This window comes from Dermacentor andersoni, chromosome 1, assembly GCF_023375885.2.
Source record: "Dermacentor andersoni chromosome 1, qqDerAnde1_hic_scaffold, whole genome shotgun sequence".
In the NCBI taxonomy this organism is placed as follows: domain Eukaryota; kingdom Metazoa; phylum Arthropoda; class Arachnida; order Ixodida; family Ixodidae; genus Dermacentor; species Dermacentor andersoni.
The window spans coordinates 13,732,761-13,740,321 of record NC_092814.1 but is presented as its reverse complement, the minus strand read 5'-3'; the positions used below and the strand labels follow the sequence as shown (position 1 = coordinate 13,740,321).

Here is a 7,561-nt window from a genome sequence, read left to right as displayed (position 1 = left end):
CGACCTTGCCAAAGGAGTTATCGAGAGGGCCGAGGCGGTATTCAATATCATGAGAAACGGCAAACCCTATATTTGTGCTAAAAGACACAGCTGAAGCTGTGTGGGGGAAGTAATTTTTAGTGAAGAAGAGCGTCACTGGCACGGTGCCACCGCGCAACAAATGCCTAGGCGAATTGGCAAAAGAGCCATTGACACCTGAGAAGATTGCTGTTGTTGCAGGTGAATTGATAAAAAAAACATTTAGGAAACGTCGAACTGTTGCTAAGTTGCGATGTAGGGACAGCTGCCACAAGCAGTGTCAGTGGTTTAATTCACATGCACTAGCTTAATTGCAGCTTCCATTCAAGCTTCTGCTGAGTAGTGCTGTGGCAGCTGTCACTGGGGATTTTTAATCTGTTTCTACACTTGCTCTTTGCACAGCCACGCTGAAGCACTGGGGTGCTGTAAAGAAAATGGTAGTAGAATCCACAATAGAGAACATAGGTCGCGTAATGTAAAAAAAATAAAGATGTGTTGAAGCAAAAGCGCCGGCTCAAAGTGTCATTAGAAAAAAACCTGGCAAGCTGGACATTGTCTATAATGCATCCCTTGGTATATTGAGGCCTCTGGCCAGTTCGCTGCTGTTGCGGCCAGCCTGGCACTAATAGCTAGGTCTATGTACCAACTGGTTCCAATGCCTGCTGGTTCCAGTACTTCCTTGTTCAAGTGCCTGCTAGTTCCAGTGCCTACTGGTTCCACTGCCTACTGGTCCCAGAACCTACTAGTCCCTGAACGTGCTGGTCCCAGAACAAGCTGGTCGCAGTAGCTACTGGTCGCAGTACCTACCGGGAATTGGCTAATAAACCATTTGAACTGGGACCCGCACCATTCCAGTTGAGATTTTTCGCCTGGGACGTCTGGCGATATTATTATGATGCACCCTGTTCAGCTCTCATCACCTGGAGTTCTTTAACGTGCACCTAAATAGAAGTACATGAGTGTTTTTCCATTTCGTCCTCTTCGAATTCCGCGACCTGGTCTGAACCCCTGAGCTCGAGTTAAGCAGCGCGACGCCATACCCCCTATGTAGCCACTAATTGGGCTACCACGCGGCCCTTTTTTTTGCGCTGTTGTTGTTAAGCATGGACTGGACAACAAAGTTCACACGGCTTACGGGCCGAAGATTAGCGTATCTAATCGCTACCTACTGTTTTCGGCGCCCGAGGTCCGACCGCAATAAAAGCACCCGCACCAACTACTCCGCATTCTCTTACGCGAGGAAGACGGAAGCACGAATGGAATGTTACACTGTAGTTTTTCTTTCTATAGGAATACTTTCCGTAAATTTGAGTACAGGGCAGAGGATGGGGCAGATATGTTTCATTTGTTCGAAGCGGCAAGCAGGAAGCTTACGTTTTTTCCGTCTGCGTTTTGCAAGACGTACTTACTGAAAACTATATGAGCAAAAATACACACAAAAATACATGCTGCTTGAAGATCAAAAGAAATAATTGATATTCAAAGGGAACCGTACAATAACATAGTAGGATGAAAGGCCGGCACTGCGGCCGCAATGCACATGCAATCACAGAGCGGCATTAACAAAATAAAGTGAAATAAAGAAAAGAAATAAAGTCATCTATTTTTTAGGCATAAAAACATGTCATACGCAATTATGAGCACCGTTTGAGCGGTCTGAACGCATATACCAGCGCGCGAAGTAGTACGAATGACCGTTCCGAGAAGTATCGCCAGCATTTTCCACCAACGCGACCTTAATGCGGCCCAGTGCACTTCTATCGCAGCGCCGCCACAATATTTTTCATCGTGGGGCGCCTTAGTACAAAGCTAGCGTCGCCCCATACGCTCGTCCCATTCAACAGTATTCTAGTATATACTAGTACTGGTGCGAGCCGTGGGTGTGAGGGTGAGCTGAGGATGGTGGCTTGATGAGGAGTTTTCCTGCGAATCCACTGTTGGAGGCCACGTTATCAAGTGCGCTCTCTGGGAGAGAAAGAGAACGCTTCTCCTCTAGCCACGAGCACATCAAAATTGGATTTCTCCGCTCTTTGTGCGCGTGCGCGAGGAGCAGTGGTTGCGAGGGAGAAATGTGGGGACTTTCGGCCCTTGAGATTTCTCTTCGCCTAGGTACTACGGGGAAGAAAGTTGTTAGCTCCGTTTGTCCCTATCGAGCTGGCAGACAGAATGCGTGGCCAGGGCCCGCACACTCTCAAGTTCAACAAATGGCCACAGAGGGCGAAAAAATCGACCGCGCGGCGCTGCTAAAGAAACAGGCATAGTACACCAATTAAAAAGGTTCCCCGTTGAGCACATTATCTCCCGCTAGAGGCGCCGTAGTAAGCGCAATTTTAACCTACAAACTTTCTTCAACAGTAAACGAAGCGTTTTTATTGCATAATAAAGACTACAAAATTATAATTCCTAATTTTACATTGTACTTTTCATTACCAACTTTGTTGTTTTTTGTCATTTTAAACGCAAAATAGCGTTCAGCATCATCGACCTCCCACGTGACCTCTGGCCTGAATTTAAAATTTTTACCGGTATGTTCGCGTGCGCGGCAGGTACGGATTCCTTGGTTCGTACATTGGTTGGTTATTTTGTGCTAACACCAGTTTACTGCGCTTCGATGTCTCGCGTTATTTAATTTGGGGTGTAAGCCTGAAAGTTAGGTTTCAGTCGTGAGCCATGTGGAACACGTCTGCATCGAAATGGGAGCCGGGTCCTGCTGCAACTAGGGACAGCAATACCGGTGAGTCGTTTAACATCACTGCTTCAATCGCTATGTAATTTATTCGTCTCGTTAACTTACAGGCGGAGGTAAGTTAACGAACTAGATGCTGCATTACATAAGGGCAGTCAGGACCCTCCGTTGCTGTTTCCGAAATAAACTTTCAGTTGCGAGGCCATCATTATACACACATTCACGAAAGAGAAACGATATCGGAACGCGCGTCACATTTTTCATCTCGTTGTAGCCGTAGCCATAAGTGACTGAGTTGCCTTATCAATATATTTTTTTTTTCGAGTCCGCCGGCAACTTCTTTCGTTCACAGAACCGAATAACCTTTTGATAAACTGAAGCTAAAGTACTGAATTTAATGTATTAAACAGTTGCACACATGATAATTCACCCATATTTCGTACCTGTTGGTTCCAAATGTTCTTGCTGTTCAGTTTGGCTTACCTCAGGACATCTATTTTTGCAGTAGTGAAGCGGTGCATCACGTTCATGCACAAAAAGAATGCATCATTTCTAATAGCTTCATGTCTTTCATCTCTTTGCTTGTGAAATCAGCAGTGTGATCTCCTGTAGTGTATAAACGAGCGCACAAATGTACTTATTTGTGATCTTAATAATACTTAAGCTGTTGACATGCATTGTAGTTACGCAGACATCAATTTTACGGAGAGTAACCATATTTATTTACCATGCTGCTTAAGCACCCTAGAACAAACAGTGTACATTTGCACGTGTTCTGTAGTCACAAACCATTGCAATGTATATGTCGCACCTTTACGCATTTTATATTGCAAAATTGTGCTTATTCAATTTCTGATGCAGTCAAAATTTCTGTTCCAGACATGCAGTAATGAGGATGGCACCAGTATAAAGCAACACACTCCATGCACTAAACAGAAGCTGCTGCCTGCTACAACAAGGTCATTGTGTGGACTTTGGCTGCTACTACAAGGTAAACAACACCTGGTTCAGAAATAAATATGCTTGATATATGCTGTATTGGCTTGCTAGTCTTGAGATACATGTCAGTTGTTTGTAGCAGATGATATGAACATTTGTTCATGTTTACAGTTCAGCATAATTAGTTCGAACATAAAAGAAAACACTACATGAGTTTGGATAATCTCTGCTGTATCTCATGTGCCATTGTTCTGCCCCAACAGAGTCTGTGCCAAGTACATCTTGGTCATCACGGGAGCCCCCATCTACACCAACAGGAAGGGGCTGGAGCTGAATTCGCAAGACCACAAACAAAGAAGCCATTCCAGAATTATTTGGATGAGATATCAAGTCTACGGACGACTGTTTCAAGAGTGAAAAGAGCCTACGCCATCATTCCACCAGCACGGATATTGGCCGAGTCATCCAGGTACCTCAACAACCAAAATTATTTGTCTTCAGATGTACCTGCAACCTCTGAATAAGCACAGATGACGCTGGCTAAGAGTGTTCTGTCAGCTTGCCCTTCCTTAGTGAGCTTCCTGGCCTTGCCAGTTCTTGCCAAGTATAATTTTGTTTCAATGAATGCAAGCTTTTTCATTCCACACTTTTGTTAGAGATCATTCCTATTCCTCATACAAACAATAAAGGTCAACCGATTCTTTGCTCATACTTAATGCCAGTCACTGTCTAGTAGCATAACATATGTGTAGCAGTTCTTTCCAGTGTATGTTGCCATGTGCAATTCCTCTCCTGAAATAGCTGATGCAGCATTGGCGTGTGTCTTGCATTAACCTTTACACTGTGTGCTATGTAGCATTTAACTTTTGTTAATGTTTTTGGCTTTCAATGCTTGCAAGGTAGAGTGGCTTCTTTCTTGAATGCAAGCTTTCTCATTCCCATATTGAATTCCTAGTCTCATTCAGGATTGCTATTCTTGCTCGACAGCCTGTGTTTTTGTGAAAGCTACATTGAAGTGATTGATTGCAGAATCTGGTTTCGGCGCTGTCCGACTTGGTACTTGTCACCGTGTTACATTTCTCATATGTGGGAGCCTGGTCAGTTGCATTGGGAAACAGTCTCTCGAGGCAAGCACCTGCTCCTACAGTCCGCACAGTGACATAGACTGCGAATTTACACGCACACCGTGGTTGGTGCTCCCCGTTCCGTCCTTTCCTGCTGCTGCCGTGTGCAAATTTTGCTTGTGGTCTTCCTCGGCCATGATTTGGCGTCAACGGAGACTCTCATACATAATTACATGGTTCTAAGTGTATGAAGTTGACATCCACATGTGTGGAAAGGCCTGCAAAAGTGACTGCAACATAGTGATGTTCACAAAACCGACCATGCCCATATATAGAGAATGTGGGGGACCAAGTGTGAGTTACACATTAGTGGCATGCAAAAGAACAAAAAGAAACATGCAGGTTGGAAAGGCGGTAACGCTAAAATGCCGGGCACTCCATGTCGCTGTTGGCTGTCCAATCACTGGACACACAGATTGGACACACTGTCCAATCTGCTTGCGCTGCTGGTTGTTGCTTGTTACCATACTGCAGTGTGCGACGAAGGCAAGCACTATGCCTACAGTCGGACGGTTGAATGTGCCGCAAGCAACCCGTGTGCGTGTATGCTCACTGTTGTCATGTAGATCGTAGCCAATGCATAGTGCCAATGTATAGATTGAGCATTATGTTAGAGTATGCTGAAGTGATTTGATTGCATAATCTTGTTTCAATGTTGTCCCACTTGGTCATGGTTGCCGTGTTACATTTCTGGGATGTGGCAGCCTGTTCAGTTGTATTGGCCAATGGCCTCTCGAGGTAAGCACCTGCTCCTGCAGTCCACACAGTGACACAAACTCCCTGTTTACATGTAGTGTGATTTGTGCTCCCTGTTTGTCCTTTCCTGCTGCAGCCGTGGGTAAAGCATGCTTGTGGCCTTCTTTGGCCATGATTTGGCGTGAACAGAGACTATCATACATGATTACATGGTTTGAAGTGTATGAAGTTGATATCCACATGGGTGGAAAGGCCTGTAAAAGTGGCTGCGAAATGGCGATTCCCACAAAACAGACCACATCCATATTGAGAGCAGGTGGGGCACCAAGTGTGAGCAACACATTAGTGGCCAGCGAAAGAACAAAAAGAAACGTGCATGTAGGAAAGTAGGTAACACTAGGATGCCGGGTAGTTCATGTCGCTGTGTTGGCTATGGCAGCAGGTGCCTGCGTCACCCGATTGATTCGCAGTACAAGTTACGGTGACTGTCAGTGTAAACAGGTGGGGCACTGTCCAATCTGCTTGTGCTGCTGGTTGTCACTCGTTACTAGACCACCATGTGCGACGTAGGCAAGCACTGTGCCTGAAGTCGGATAGCTGAATAAGCTGTATGCAATTTGTAGTGCGTGAATGCCCACTGTTGTCATATGGATCTTAGCCAATGTACAGTGTATTGTCTGAACCTTATGCAGTGATTGAATGCAGTCTAATTTGATAACGGTCGCCGTGTTCTGTTTCTTTGATGTGGCGACCTGGTTAGCTGCATGGGCAACAGTCTCCCGAGGTAACCATCTGCTCCTGCAGTCCACACAGCGACAAAGACTCCCAATTTACATGCACCGTAATTGGTGCTCTCCCCATTCGACATTTCTTGCTGCAGCCGCCGGCAAATTATGCTTGTGGGCCTTCATCGGCCGTGATGTGGCGTGAGCGGAGACAGCACACGTTATTACATGGTCCGAAGTTGATAGCCACATAGGTGGAAAGGCCTGCAAAACTGGCTGCAAAATGGTGATGCCCACATTGAGAATGTGGGGCACCAACTATGAGTTACACATTAGCGGCCCCCGAAAGAACAAAAAGAAACGTGCAGGTTGGAAAGGCGGGAACGCTAAAATGCCGTTTAGTCCATGTCGCTGTGTTGGTTGCGGCAGCAGATGCCTTGCGTCACCCGATTGCTTCGCAATGTAAGTTACGGCGACTGTTAAAGCAAACAGGTGGTGCACTGCCCAATTTGCTTGCGCTACTGATTGTCGCTCGTTACCAGATCGCCATGTGCGGCGACGAAAGTGAGCAGTTTACGAGCTCGCGTTAATGGTTTCAGCGCATCTCGACATGCAAATTTTATTTCTGATCTTGTATGAGAAGGTGCACTGCTTTTCTTCTGCCAATAAAGTCGCACGTCCTGTTCACTCACTTGTGGCTTGTTTGTATAGGCGTCAGTAGAGGCTCTTTAGTCTCCTGGCCATTAAAACGCGGCAGCTGAGGCATGCCGCAAAGCCAGCGAGGCGAGCACGGCGCGTACCCAGCGTACGGCACCGGTATAAAGCAGCCATATTGAATGTTGTACTAAAAAAAAAAAAGACATTTCCGCTTCCTGTTTAAGTAGCGCCATCTGTCGGGTCCCCCACTAAGTTCCATGCGCTGCCGCTTCTTATTTTCGAACCACTGTGGAAGGTACAGTTTCCCTTCTCTAAAGTTGTTCTTTATTCTATGGCGTGGCCGGCAAGGCGAAGAAGCCGTGTCCGAGGTAAGTTTGTTGCTATTTTGTTGCGACGGTAGCATACTACATTTTTATAGTCCCAGGGGGATACGTTTGGAAGTGAGGTGTCTTCTCGGATCACTTTAGTGGCAAAGCATTACAGCGTGCCGATGCATTGTTCATTAGTGTCGTTGAGCAAGGTCAGCATACCGCACACTTCAGGAGATTCGCGGGAACGGAAACCGTTTATGAATTCGACTGTCGTGCCAATGCGAGGTTGTTGCTCCTTTTTTTCATGGCGGTAGCATATTAAGTTCTGATAGTCCCAGGCGGATATGTTTGCACGTGAGGCGTTTTCTCGGATGACTTTAATGGCAATTGAAGCATTACGTCGTG

General features: G+C 46.0%; 1 long non-coding RNA gene across 1 annotated transcript; it reads left to right on the top strand.

Moving 5' to 3' along the window:
* The first annotated feature begins 2,188 nt into the window (after positions 1 to 2,188).
* Positions 2,189 to 6,875, top strand: LOC140215544 (uncharacterized). The gene is made up of 2 exons (XR_011892406.1): positions 2,189 to 3,695; positions 3,907 to 6,875. It is a non-coding gene; the product is annotated as an uncharacterized lncRNA (long non-coding RNA).
* The last annotated feature ends 686 nt before the right edge of the window (positions 6,876 to 7,561 follow it).